Source organism: Thalassophryne amazonica, chromosome 14 (assembly GCF_902500255.1).
Source record: "Thalassophryne amazonica chromosome 14, fThaAma1.1, whole genome shotgun sequence".
In the NCBI taxonomy this organism is placed as follows: Eukaryota; Metazoa; Chordata; class Actinopteri; order Batrachoidiformes; family Batrachoididae; genus Thalassophryne; species Thalassophryne amazonica.
In genome coordinates, this window is record NC_047116.1 from 83,298,252 (window position 1) to 83,313,829 (window position 15,578).

At 40.2% G+C, this 15,578-nt stretch overlaps 1 long non-coding RNA gene across 1 annotated transcript; it reads right to left on the reverse strand.

Annotated features, from left to right (window-relative positions):
* Positions 1 to 283: 283 nt before the first annotated feature.
* Positions 284 to 14,912, reverse strand: LOC117524086. Its single transcript, XR_004564703.1, has 3 exons — positions 14,761 to 14,912; positions 11,714 to 11,717; positions 284 to 295 (listed from the first exon to the last, which is right to left on the reverse strand). It is a non-coding gene; the product is annotated as an uncharacterized LOC117524086 (long non-coding RNA).
* Positions 14,913 to 15,578: the final 666 nt, after the last annotated feature.

The following is a 15,578-nucleotide window of genomic DNA, read 5'->3' on the forward strand; positions in this document are numbered from 1 at the left end:
TGTGACTAACCGAGAAATTGCAGAAGAGGTGGACATCAGCACTTTTTCAACACATTCCATTGTGAAGATTTGGCCATGAAAAGAGTTGCAGTGAAATTCGTGCTTCGGCACGAAGCTGATAACAGCAGAGCAAAAGCACCTTCATGTTGAAGCCTCACAGGACATGCTGGACTCTGAAAAATGATGCCCACCTCTTCCACAAAGTCTCAGATAGTCACACGACTGAAAAGCCACGGAAAGCCGTCTGAATCTTTCGATTGGTGGAAGAGGTGGGCATGTCACAGCATGTCCCCAACTCAAACATGGGGAGAACACGCAAATTCCATACAGAAAGGCCATAGATGGGAATCAAATGACCATGACCTTCTTGCTGTGAGGCAGCAGTGCTAACCATCAAACCACTGTGCTGCTCCCACATGGGTCAAAAGTTAAAAAATTTAATTTTGATCATATTGGTGACATATGATATGATGCTTTTCAAATGCTAATGAAGAAAACTATTCTTATGCCAAAGAAAATCCTTTTTTTCTTTTTACTTGAATGGTTTAAAAATACAAGGGAGGACAGTTTTAATAGAAACATGTTGAAGACAGTTCTATTGTGTCAGGGGACTTTCCACACATGCAAAAAACACATACACACAGAGGAAACAGAGTGAAAAGAATGCACTCACGTCAGCACATGCCTTGATGTACAAAGACACATCTGACCGCAAATCTAAAATGATTGCTCCTCTGTTTGAACCAATTACCACACATGATTGAAGTTGTAAGAATCCCGGCTCTGCAACCTCTGGGGCATTTTTTTTAACGTTTTTTTCCTCATTATGACTGCCATTGCAAAGCCTGATTTAAAGTAGTAAAGAGTAACATAATAATCCACATCGCATTTTCGCATGCAAGCAAAAACAGCTGCTGCTTTATCAAGACACTCTATTAGCAGACCCCCATCTACATGGTAACACTCATTTCCAAGCACATTTCCTTTTTCCTTCTGCCTCACAAGATGATAAATAAACAATAAACCCCTGCAGAAACAAATGCATTTCCGTAATCATACTTTTCCCTCATTATGTCTCATTTAACTACGCTGGTGATGCAACTAAGTTTAGTTCAACACGAAGTGCATCAAATTAGAAAACCTACAGAACTGTGACCTCAGATTAGATCAGTTGTACATTATTTACTGACACAGTTGATCAACTGTCAGCTGTTGCAGTGGCCTAAAAATATGCAGTGCCGAATGATGCACAAAACATTTTAAAGGTGTTTTCTGAAGGAAAACATGAGAAGGTGCTGACAAGTTTCCATTGTGCTGTTTGCTGTTTTGCCACTCCACCCCAAAGACATCTGCATGAGAAATGCTGCCGTACCAGTCAGATTATATGTTCTGTATTTGTTTTCTGTGCACGAGAATATAAAAATATTTGGGTGCCCTTGGGCTTTTACACATTTTCATTTCGGATGATATCCAACTGAAGAATTGCAGTTTAACCCAACCAACCAAAACAAACAAAAATACCTGAGCCTAGATTTGATCAAGTGGCAACTTGTCGTGCTGACAAATGAAGTCAATGCATGAGTGCCAAAACCTGCAATTCCTTGACTAGCCACTTGGGGCTGACTCTAAAAGTGATTCAGTCCTGGTGTTAAACTCTTCAGCATCACAGCAGAAATAAACATGTTTACTGCCTGGTACCAAAAGTAAGGTTGGTCTCTGTACCTAGTTTCCTCATTCATGACAACTGTGTTGGGGGAAGTTTTATATAAGTCATAGGTTTAAGCTATTTTAATCTATAAAGTTATGAATAATTAGTGGACTGGTGGCAAGTGTGAGGGTCTCACTGAAATTGTTTGCTATTGCCGTGGGCTCAGGCATGTTTATCTTTTCTGAACAGTTTATTACAAACTAGTGTAGGTACCCATCTTTGCCTGGATGAAGAGTAGTTGCCATGTTTTGAGTGTTTTTGCCCCCCCCCCCCCAAAAAAAATACAACCAAAGGAAGCACACCATTATAATCAGCGCGTTGACTCATGGTTTTAGGCTATAAATAAACTACTGCTCTACAGCAGTCCTCTTGTTCAATTTTTTTTATAAACGCTGTATGAATATGTTAAACAATCAAATGTGCCATTTCTTAATTGTTATGAAGGCAGGACTGCATTGTAGTTATATTAGGATGCGCTGCCGTTTTAAGAGCAGAGAACAGTGCACGGAGTTATTCAGTGTTACCTGTGCATCAGAGGTGGTTGCATGTCCCCTCAACAATAGGTTGTGTGTTATTGTGTGTGTCCTTGAGATAGGTGGATGTCTTTATGGGTGCCATTGTTGGGTTCAGTGTGCTATGTGAACAGTTTAGGTCATTCTGGGGTGTGTAATCTGTGTTTTTACCTATGTTAGCTTTAGTGCTAATGCTAAGCTATTCTCCGTTTTCTCCGTGTGCCTTTTGATATTATTTAGACATATTTTTGGGGGTTTCTGATGTGTAAAGTTGATTTATGTATAGAAGTAGTAATTATGTACATTTATGAGTGTTTTTGGATGTATATGATTGTGTAGTTTGTTTTATTATTAGCTAATAGCCCATTAGTAGTGGAGGCTTTGAGGCCTACCCCTTTTTCATATGGCCATAAAGTGCCTGAACTTTATTATTATTGGTTTAGAGTTTTATTATTATATTCTTGAATTACCATTAGAATGTTTTGTGATGTTATTATATCATTTATGTGCAGATTGTAATATTCTGTTTATTTCTTTGTTTATAGAACCACACACATACACATGCATATATCCTGTAACAAACTACAATAAATACAGTCAAGATTTATCCAGCTTCATCCTTGCATTCTGACCGATGCACACTCGGCAATCACCCCTCTACTGAACCAGACACAGTAGTAAACCTCCATAACATTAATAGTGTTGCTATTTTTTAGAAATCTGCAAAAATTCAAAAAACAAGCTGGAACATACCATTCAACGAGGCAAAGCCGAGTTGAATGCTTTGTTCCAGCTTTCACCAAATTAAATATTTGTTCTATTGAAAGAATGTAAAAACATTCATTATTTGTTTTTTATAACTACTAAAATAGATCCTTGTCATTTGATATGTTATTAATTTATAAACAACAGAAAAAGGACTTACAGTTTGATGTTCCACTGCTGCTAAAGTCCAAATTGTGACGTGTAGTCCAGTGATGTTGTGCACTGACTTCAGACTTCCATTAAAAAAAAAGAAAAAAGACTTTGTGTAGTTCCTCAGTCCAGCCAAAAATCACATCAGCTTTTCACATGAACAGCTCTTCATGCATCCAGACGGCTTACAGCGGTGTGGATTTTGTGTGTGTGTGTTACAAGAATTACCAGTGTCATTTAGCTCAGTCAAATCATCGTGTCATGTGAGTGTTTGTGTGTGTGTGTGTGTGTGCACATGTGCAGAGTGCAATGTATCAAACATATGGAACCAAATTTGCATTCTAAGTTGAACCAAACTGCACTCTAAATGCAATGCAACACAAATGGGACAAATTAATCCATGTCATGTGACATACAAAGCACCAATCCAATGACAAGGATCCACTCAGCCGTTATATATAACAAAATGTGGAAAAAGTGAAGCACTGTGAATACTTTACGGATGCACTGTTCGTGACCCACTTTCCATACCTTGGCAGCCAAGTGTCAGAAAATGGGAACATTGACAAAGAGATCCAACTTTGAATCAAGTGTGCAGTAACTGCCTGTGGCGACTTTTACACCCATGTTTTCAACAAAAGAGACCTTTGCTATGAGATGAAAATGCTCATCTACAAAGCTGGTCTCATGCAGATCCATACAGCTGGTCTCTACTGTATGGATCTAAGACCTTGACCACTGATAGCTGCCACCTGTCTGCCTGAAGCAAGGCTCCAGAGCATAGAGTGTGTCGTAATCAAGAACCAGCTTTGGTGGGTGGATCACATCATTAGGGTGGATGATAGCCAACTTCCCAAGCAAATCTTCTGCTCCCAGGTGAGCAAAGGAAAATGGTCCAAAGGACAGCAGAAAACCGCTACAAGGACCTCCTGAAGCACAACCTCAAGAACTCCTCCACTGACTGAAAGAAACTAGGAAGAACAAGAGAGGGACTAAATCAAATTGAGAGTAATGATCCAAATGGGTGTGGAAATGTTTGAAAAACTGCAGACAAACACCACAGAGGAGAAGAGGAAATAGATGAAGGAGAGAGAACAAGATCTTGGCTGGCAGAAGCTTGCTACAGCAACCACAAACAGCATCTGTCAGAAACAGTGCATGTCATGGCTGGGCCTGTTCAGTCATCTCCACGTCAACCATCCCATCAGCGAATCAATTAAGAGACAATCTTCCTTGCAACAGAGGGATTGCCACAACAATGATGGGATTGCAGTGCGAGAAGCTGTTTCTTGGAGGAGTACAGGCAGCACAAGTCTTGAATTTGATGTGAGCAGCAATGGGTTGCCAGTGGAGTTTAATAATTAGTGGGGTAATGTGCCCTTTTGGTTTGATCAAAAATCTGACATGGACATTGTTGCCTGCTGGCTCATCTATGAAGGCTTCACTGTGAAAGCCAGGAAGCCCTTTACAAGGGCATTACAGTTGTCCAACTGACAGAAAACATTGCCTGTAAACAGAGCTGGTTGGCATATTGAGTTTGGTACCACCTGATTTTCCTTATGTTCAAATATGCAGGTAATGCAAACATAGAACAGAAAGCCAACACAAAAAAAATAATCAACCAAAGCGGTGCCAAAACAATCCAAAAATATAACAAAACAACGTGAGAATAACACCTTTCTAGGATCACAAAAGTACAAAGAAGTTGGGGTGTACATGTGGACATTACTATTTCAACAAATCTCTTTTTACCCTAACTACAAAATATACAGAGAGAATAAAAACACTCTGCCCCGCTAAATGTGCCACCACCCTGTGCCATATCTGTGAAGTCAATAATTGCTAATTATTTTTCATTTATTTTTTGCTGTGCAAGTACTCTGTAGGAATGAGAAAAAAAAATAATACAGGTCTGGCCGCTGATACGGTTGTGAAATACATTCTTTGCAAATTAGCTAATGTTGTTTTGATTAGCTGTCAGTTCCTTGTCACATTAGAGGGTTCCCGTGAGGTGAACTGTGCTGCGGAATGACAGCTTCTGCACGGATGAGTGGGCGGATGTGAATTTGTGCATGTCAGATACATCAGTTAAATAATATCTTTGTAAGATACTTAAACATCATGATATGAAAGATAAAATCATTACTTGTTGATTATTGTCACTCTGCGAACAAGTACTTTTTGGCTGTACTTGACAATTTATTCAGGGGAGGAATTGAATATTTAAAGTGTCTGTTTAACTGTACCCATGTGCATGAAGACAGGAAGAACTACAACATCTGACATTTTTGCCCTGTGACCTTAACCTTGAACCAAATGATTAAGTCTTTGGCTGACCTTGTCAGGGCAATTCTGGAATCCACCAAAGTGTGTGACCCAATTGGTCCAAATTGGAATGGAAATCAAATTCCTTGAGCTTGACAAAGTTTGGTCAAAATGACCAAAAAACATGATCTTGGGTCAAATTTGGAATACTTGGTAAATTGTGGACCCACCCGCACTCACCACCACCCCAAACTTACGATATGATATGATACAATATGATATGAAACAATACAAAACAATATGATTCTCTTTATTGTCCCTTCTGGGAAATTTGACTTGAACTCCAAGAGCTGCACAGATAAAGCTGCCAAGGCATAATTGTTTGCACCAAACTTGCCACTTCACTGCAATTGCAGTGAAAACCTTTTTTTCCCATACAAAACATTCTGCCATTTAAGCTCAGTGACATTGATCATAATGGTCAACCTTTTGCTAACTGAACCTTGCTGGGAAAATCCAAAACCCAAATTCATATATGTGCTAAATTATAGTGATTGACCCCACTGATTGACCTTTGCTAAATTTGACCTCCAGAACCCAAACATTATGCCATGTTTGTTGCAAATTGGAAGGAAAAACTAAAAAGTTGACCTCAATTATGGAACAACATTAAATTTGATCTCACCCAAACAATTCCAGATCCCACCTACCTTATTTTCCGGTGTATAATTTGCAGGGATTGCACTTTGCAAATTGCACTTTGTTTTTCAAAATAATTATAGTTGCTTTTAATATATATTTAATATTTTGCAGGAATTGAATGACAAAACTAAATAAACTCCACAGGGTCATACTATAAGTATACTATAAAGTGTATGACACTCATACAAAAAAATCCCAAATTAATGAGCTGATAATACAGAAAACCCTTATAGTACTCCAACGACCTATACTCCAAAGTGACTTATATATGGGTTGTTCCTCTTCAAGAGGCATTATTTAACAGGTGCAATTTTTACTCAAGAAAACATGGTACATAAGTGTACCATGTTTGATGAATATTGGAGTGAAAAATGTAAATTTGGACTTTGACCCCAGTGAGCTCAACTTTGAAAACAGAACCAACTGTTATGTGTCGACGCGGGTTGAGGAGCGGACCTGCGTCTGACAGAACCCAGCGCTAAAATAACCAGAAAGTGGTTCCAAGAACAAAAACAATTTATTTTTTCACCTTCTGGTGCATAATAAAGTGTAAAAACTAAAACAGCATCATTCTGGTGGAGTGAAGGCTGGCACGCTCTCCAGCGCCCAAAAAGATCGAAGCCCGGCGCTTCTGGACTCACTGTTACCGCCAAACACCCCCCAGGTGGACACAACAAACCGACTCTCTGCGAAGGATAGAAGAGGTGAGGTAAGTCAGCAGTTACAACCAATATCCTTCAAAAGACACACACCATCAGCAACACATTCAGGTCTGTATTTTAAGCTTTATGCAAATAAGCAGCTTCTCACAACAGGTGGAGGATCACTTGTCCGCACGCCACAGCAGTGAGAAGCGAGCTGCACAATTCTCATCACAATTCAAATCTACTGCGTAACAAAATACCAAGTTACTATCAACAAGTAGTCAAACAATTAATCACCTCTGATGTGTGCTGACAGCATGTGTCCCTCACCCTTCCTGCTTCACAGGCTCGATGTGTCAAACCCAGGCGCGGTCCTCAGCGTCTCACAAACGAACATCACAAGGTCGAGTTCCCGGCAATTCTGCTTGAATCACACATGGCTTAAATGCAGAACGCCATCTAATTATCTGCTTCTACTGAAAGTCTTTAAGGTTGCATGTGAGCACCATCCACAGGTGCTGCACATGATGTTGATGAAGGTGAAGGACTCTTCTGTCAGCACCTTCTCCACAGACAAATCAGTTTTCATACCACCTGGAGAGCAAAGAAAAGAAAAGAACACCAAAATGTCCAGCCACACCCCCCCAACACACAACACCAACCAAGACAATTCTGGTGTTGACATTATACAAATAATGAATGTTTATGCATTCAATGGTATGAATATTGCATGAGGTGAAAGCTGGAACATCCCATTCATCTTGGTTTGCCTCATTGAATGGGACGTTATCTGTTCCATTGAAATAATGTAAAAATATTAATTATTTGTTTTATATCACAACTAAAATAGATCATTCACATTTGATATTATATGAATTCATAAACAACAGAAAAGAGATTGACATTTTGGTTTGGTGCTTTGACATCAACAGTCCAACACAAACTTTCAATAGTCCAAAATTGTTCTTAGTCAACTTGAAAAAACAGAAATTTCAAAAATAATTCTGATAATATACTCCGTGATACTTCCAAAAAAGGGCTGTGTACTTCCTCTGTCCAGCGAAAAATTCTGTCAGAAATTTGTCCAGGTTTTCATCCAACAGCTCTTCATGCCTCCAGATGGCTTACAGCGTTGTGTGTGTGTGTGTGTGTGTGTGTTAGAAGAATTAGTACTGTCAATTAGCTTGTCAATCAGCAAAACAAACTCCACCATGTTTAGCTAAACTCCGCCTCCAGTAGTGTGTTAGCAGCGTGCAATGGTGCAAAATGTATGGAACCAAATTTCCATACTAAATGCAACACAACACAAATGGGACAAATAATCCATGTCACGTGACATACAAAGCGCCAATCAAATGACAAAGATCCACTCAGCCATTATATAATCATCAATATACCATATATTTTAGAAAGCTGCCAAATTTCAAGGTGTGAGGGCTTATATTTTTGACTATGAAAGAGTGAAAAGATGTTCTCAAACTGAAAAAAATATGCGCTTGAATAAAGTCAGATATTACTTGCTCTCTCTCAAAACTCTGCGCTTGCTTGCTCATAGAGTTGCTCTGTTTTTGTTTAAAACTGTACATCTTCACTCAGACAATGCTCCTTGCAGACCTTGTGTGCTCCAACTTAAACTCCTCCTCACACTCAAAGTGTTTCTCTCTAAACTTCTCTCTAAACTTTTGCCCTTGGCTGTGTGCTCTTGCACTTGGGTTTTTATGACACAACCATGCAAAAGCTCCCCAACCAAGGTATTATTGCCAAACATTGGAGTGTGTGTGGGGGTGGGGGGAGAATCAATGAATGTGGTTAAAAAATACTCACCAAAACAAGAGAACCCTCAAGGGTGGTTTCAATGATCAGCACCATACCTGACATTTTATTGGTTGATTTTTGGCAGGTTTTTATCACAAAAAGTCCAAGATCACCAGCAGAGAGCTAAGGGCAGAATTTTCGTGAGTGCACAGAATCAGTTTGAGTGCAAGGATGAAGTGTGAGGAAATCTGTGCAAGCAGCATTACATCTGAGTCCAGATGTAAGAACAGAGCAAATCTATGCAAGCAAGCAGGGAATATCTGAGTGGGAGGGCAGAGTTTTGAGAGAGAGCATGTAATACAGTAGTGTTCAAAATAATAGTAGTGCTATCTGACTAAAAAGATTAATCCAGGTTTTGAGTATATTTCTTATTGTTACATGGAAAACAAGGTACCAGTAGATTCAGTAGATTCTCACAAATCCAACAAGACCAAGCATTCATGATATGCACACTCTTAAGGCTATGAAATTGGGCTATTAGTAAAAAAGTAGAAAAGGGGGTGTTCACAATAATAGTAGTGTGGCATTCAGTCAGTGAGTTTGTCAGTTTTGTGGAACAAACAGGTGTGAATCAGGTGTCCCCTATTTATGGATGAAGCCAGCACCTGTTGAACATGCTTTTCTCTTTGAAAGCCTGAGGAAAATGGGATGTTCAAGACATTGTTCAGATGAACAGCGTAGTTTGATTAAAAAGTTGATTGGAGAGGGGAAAACTTATATGCAGGTGCAAAAAATTATAGGCTGTTCATCTACAATGATCTCCAATGCTTTAAAATGGAAAAAAAAAAAAAAAAACAGATGCGTGGAAGAAAACAGAAAGCAACCATCAAAATGGATAGAAGAATAAGCAGAATGGCAAAGGTTCACCCATTGATCAGCTCCAGGATGATCAAAGACAGTCTGGAGTTACCTGTAAGTGCTGTGACAGTTAGAAGACGCCTGTGTGAAGCTAATTTATTTGAAAGAATCCCCCGCAAAGTCACTCTGTTAAATAAAAGACATGTGCAGAAGAGGTTACAATTTGCCAAAGAACACATCAACTGGCCTAAAGAGAAATGGAGAAATATTTTGTGGACTGATGAGAATAAAAAATTGTTCTTTTTGGGTCCAAGGGCTGCAGACAGTTTGTGAGACGACCCCCAAACTCTGAATTCAAGCCACAGTTCACAGTGAAGACATTGAAGCATGGTGGTGCAAGCATCATGATATGGGCATGTTTCCTACTTGGGCCTATATATCGCATACCAGGTATCATGGATCAGTTTGGATATGTCAAAATACTTGAAGAGGTCATGTTGCCTTATGCTGAAGAGGCTATGCCCTTGAAATGGATGTTTCAACAAGACAATGACCCCAAGCACACTAGTAAATGAGCTAAATCTTGGTTCCAAACCAACAAAATTAATGCCTCGCAGATGTGAAGAAATCATGAAAAACTGTGGTTATACAACTAAATACTACTTTAGTGATTCACAGGATTGCTAAAAAAGCAGTTTGAACATAACAGTTTTGAGTTTGTAGCGTCACTAGCAGATGATACTGTTATTGTGAACACCCCCTTTTCTGCTTTTTTACTAATAGCCCAATTTCATAGCCTTAAGAGTGTGCATATCATGAATGCTTGGTCTTGTTGGATTTGTGAGAATCTACTGAATCTACTGGTACATTGTTTCCCATGTAACAATAAGAAATATACTCAAAATCCTTTTAGTCACATAGCACTACTATTATCCTGAACACTACTGTATATGAAAAAGAGAAAGTATGTTCTCAATTTGAAAAAGTATGCTCTTCAATAAATTCAGTAATCTAACCTCATACAAGGAGGAGTATCTGAGATCAGACAAACATTGGTTGAACTGTTGTACAATTCTATGAAAAACAGATTGAACAACTGTTTTTCCTCATAAAATACAATAGAGCAATGTTGCACAATAAACTTATGGCTGCCATCAAATCTGACATTACGCAAATCTTGCAACTGCAGAAAACCTCGCCCTTGTGATATTTCAAGCGGGTTAAAAACAAACACTAGGAACTTTTTGCAGCTACTGTTTCTCTCGGGTCGAGTCCATGCGTGTATGCGTGTGCATACCCAAGTGTCATTTTTAAATGTCCTCAGCTGTGAATTCATGAGGGTAGGATAGGTTTCAGGAAAACGAAGAAAAGCAAAACATAATGAGCAAAAACCTGACTACACATCACCAAGACTGTTTGGATATGCTTCCAATTTCCTTCTTAAAAGATTTCTCAACTGTTCTGGTGTTGGAGAAATTAGATGAACATTCTGTAGCAGCGTGATGTGCATTAGGATTAAAGGTCGGGGGCTTGGGCGTGCCCCATGTATCATGCACTCATGTTTCAGTGCCTTTGAATTTAATTTGTGTTCATTGTATTTCATTTTCTTTCTCTCGTTCACGTTTTTCCTGCCACAGTCCAGACTGCTAAAACAGAAACACCGTCAGTGCATTTACTGTATTCCACCTTTCAAGTCTTCCCAGTTTGTAGGTTTGATTTGTTGCAGGCCTTCGGGCAGCTCCGCTGCACCTCTAAAGCTCGTGTGCTGTCTGGGCCTGCAGGGCTGGGAGGCAACCCAGGACTGCTGTGCTTCAAGAAGATTCTAAAGATGGATGACATCCAGTGCCCACGTCAGCCATGAAGATTTACCTACTTCCTGATTAGCCAACACATAACATTTTGGTAATGTTACATATTGGTTATATTTAGATTATCGTTATTAGAAATGTTTCTACAACATTTTCCTAACATTATTCCTCCCTTTTATACAGTTACAAGTCATTTTTATGGTTGAGGGAAATTTGACAAATATATTCATTCTTGTCTCGCTGTCTTTCTTACTTCATATTTCTTTCAGTGATTAGACTATGACTTTAGGTAATGTGACCAGAATGTTCTGGGAACATTTGGATGAAACATATCTTTAGGTGACTTTATGTAACATTGCCAAAATGCTCTGGGAACCAAAAATAAACTTTCTGTGAAAACGTTTTGAGAATGTTCGATCTGATGTTCTCAAAACATTTGGCTAACGTTATTGTCAAAGTTCTGGGAACCAAAAATAAAATTTTCTTACACCCTCATCACATCTAGCATGAGTGAGCCAGAATCCTGGACAAAAAAATAATTCAAACTGCACTTGGCAAATGTCGACATGCATTCGGAAATGTCGGACAGCGTTCACAGAGCAGTCAAATAGATGGGCACAGTCGTGTGGCTGCCCCGAATGTCGAAATCCCCATCACACTTGAGGCCAAATGAAGCCGAATTATGACCAAATTAAAATTTGAGTTGCAGCCTGTGATGACCACCCTCTCATCCTGCCAGCACCATGAGCTGCCAACATCAGCTTTCAAATGCCTTGTCCACCACAAAATATAATTCCTTAACAGCGTGACGCCCCGCTCCATGTCATGACACGTAACACCGCTGTGCTTATGTGAGCCATCTGGACAGCGAGTCCCGCCGTCTGCTAAACAGCTGATATGCCAGGACCTGCCTTAACTCTCCTTTGGTTTCCGTATTTAATCCAGTATATGGACTGATGTATGTCATACAGCATCCACTGATCATGGGTTTACTGCATTGTACCGTGGACCGGTGGCTATTACTGGTAATAACAGTTGTGGGTGTGCATACTAATCTAATCACACACATCACATTCACTACAGTGATGTGATAGTCAGGGGACCCTGGTTTACATGTAATGAGTCCATGGGTTGGATGTCATCTGAAACCCAGCAGGGAGACATGGCAGGTCTTCAAAAGAGCAGACCACAGTGCTCGCTCTGCCACACACCATCATTGTTTGCTGTCTACCCAGACCTCGGGTGGTAATCGCACTGCACACATACAGATTTCGACATGCATCCTGGAGCTGCTGTACTCCAAATGTGCGTGAATCAGTCGAGGCAGCATCGGCCCACATTCTGGGTATTTGCACAGTATTCGTACACGGCTGGCCAAATATTTGTCCCTCCTGACTATGTCTTGAATTTTTGATTTTTTGCCCATTTGGGCTGATTTGGCTTAATTTGTGCTCATTGGTGCTAAGTGTGACAGGGCCTGTAAAAATGTTCCCAGGATGTTAAGCCTCTAGTGTGCACATTGCCACGTGCACACACAAAGAATCATTCTGATATAATTCTCCAAGTCACACCACCACCACCACCGGTGGCCCACTCTAAGTTGTTCACATGTACATGTCAGCCATTTGCAATTACATTAGGTTTCCTGCCTCACACAGCTCAATGAGCCAAACCTCTGTATGTTAAACCTGTTAACATGTGAATGTGCACTACCTCAATGCTCGCTATTCAAGGTTACCATGCACTCCTCACCTAAAATGTTAATGAGTCAAGATGCACATCTGTTTTCCCGGCAGGGGACCTGCCAGGCGATGTCCTGTTGCCCAAAATGTCCAAGGTGATGCCCCTTACAATGCAAGTGATACTCCTCATTATAGTCTTTTTTAGTAACTGCTTGTTGATACAAAGTCATTCCAGCGGTACCCAAGGATCCCTCAAAGACACTGAGTACCAAAGACATCCAGTCATCCCCTTAGAGAAATACAGGCAGCCTACAGCTAGACAGCCTCCACAGGGGCATACATGAAACTTGATTGTGGTTCTAAATTTTGCCAAATTTTTTAACTGTTATCTGGCCCTCATGCCTGGAGCAAAGCAATCATACAGTTTTGATTTTTAATTAAGTGACTGCCAAGTCCTGTAACGTCTCATTATAAATCAATCACATGACAAGCTTTTGACCCTGCCTTCTATGAGTCATTATTCCATAAAAAAGAAAAAAAAAAACAGAGAATGGGAGGAAGAGATAGAACTTGCCAGTGAATGGGTAAGGCAGTGGAAAAACAGAAGCATTTAACACCCATTTTCCATTTGTAAGCGTTTACTTTTATCAGATTAATTAAGTTTCCACTCTGGGATTTCGGAGAGAATAGTGTTGGACAGTGGGAGGGTCTTACAGTCTGTGTTATGAAGTGGAGCACACAGAGCACTGGGTGAACCAGCCTAAATGTGCATGAGAAAGAGCACTTGTAGCCCCAGGAGAAAGCATCTTATTCATATTGTGATTTCATTTGAGAAATGCCAGAAATATTATTCCTGGCTGTGTGTATTTTGGGGAATAAAGCTCATGGCGTCTCATTAGTTACAGGGATGGCACACCGTGAAATCATCTTAACTTCCTTATAAGTTTCCATAGCAATTGCCATACCAACCAAAACAGAAAAACTCTTGACCCCTGAGCACATAGCGTCTCTCTCACAGACATTTAATCATTTGAAGTTTCACCAAGCTCCCCAGTTGCGATTTTAACTTGTCATGGCTTTTTGGGTTCAGCTTTGATGACAAAGAAACATCAGCGGCCTCTTAGAGAGAGCTAAAAGCCTGACCTTTGACCTCACAGATTGAAGCATTGCCCGGGGTCACACCTCCATCCCTCAGGGGTCGGGAAAGAATGAGGTGTGACGACGAGTGAAAACAGCAGGGCGGGAGAGTAGCGCGACATTTAGGATGACATGGTTTCTGTTCTCGGCTGGCGCGTGCAACCGGTCTGAGAATGTGCCGGATCAAATCACTGCATGAAAAGTCTTGGAGGACTTACATAAATTTTGCAGGAGCACTTCATGTGCTTCTACAACATAGTGCAGTTTGACCCTTAGTGTGATGCATTTTTCATTTCATTTTAAAGTAAGATTATTAGGATCTACAATATGAACACAATATTTAATTACATAAATAATGCTGATATTGTTTTTTATGTATTCAGTGATTCTGGATGGATGAATTTGTGATGATGGACAATCATAAGCCAATACATCCCAATCATATTAGCAAAACATGATATAAAGCCTATTTTTATTAAACCATTCCCTCCAAACCACCACAAACTTTTCCAAAATTACGTTTATTTTCCAGTGTAAGAAGGGTGGATATTGTAAATTGATTGCTTCCAATTTATTCGTCAGTACTAGTTAGGTAGCAACCACGCTAACTAGCAAGCTGGCAAGCCTAGCATAGTCACTAATGGGTTATCAAGCTAGTAGTAGCAGTTAGCATATAGCTGGTTCTTGTTTGCATGCAATCTATTCTGATATTAGTTCAGTTATGGTAATGTTAATATGCTACTTAGTTAATGATTTTGGGGGTGGCAACAAGACCTTAAGACCCCCGTCACAAATAGTATGAATGCGCACAAACCAGGCCAACTGAGGCCGAAATGGCAAAAATGGCAATAATCAAGACACAATCGGGAAGGACATACAGTCAGACAGCCATGTACGACTGCCGGACGACCACGTAGAATATGGGGGGATCCATTCCGGGCCGAGTTGCACACACCCACACAGCCGCAACTCAAACGTTGTCATGTCATGACATGTCTGCTCACGGACACAGTACAATGACGTAATGACCACACGGAGTACTTGGAGGGGCTGTGTGATGCGCTGTCCGGTTGGATCACTGGCACCTGGTGCACTGCAGGACGACGCCTGGTATGGGACATATTTATGCCGTGGTGGATGATGCATTTGTGAGCCAATGTTGTCAGCACATGGTGCAGCCGGGGCGAGAGGGACTTCACCACAGGCTGCAGTCCCTGGTCCGCCCTGCGCTGTCACATGCACCTGGGGCCGTATTTAGTTTACACTGGTTTTAGTAGTTAATTTTCAATGCATATATTATTTGGATATTTGGTCACTTTTTTGTCAAGCTGAATATTTCTTGATGCAGTACTTTCACCATCCTCAAAAAGCAGACATATATCCTCCTTCCCCTTACAACATTATGCATGCTGCAGCAAATCTGAAAAACTATTTAGTTTTGAATCAGGCACTGCTGACTTTGGTGCAAATGAGAGAAGGTGAATATTATTTAAACTCTTAGATACTTTGTAAAAAAATTGATTGATTGATTGATTGATTGATTGATTTCCAAAAGGCTGATAGGAATCTTGCTGTGGAGGATCTTTATGATG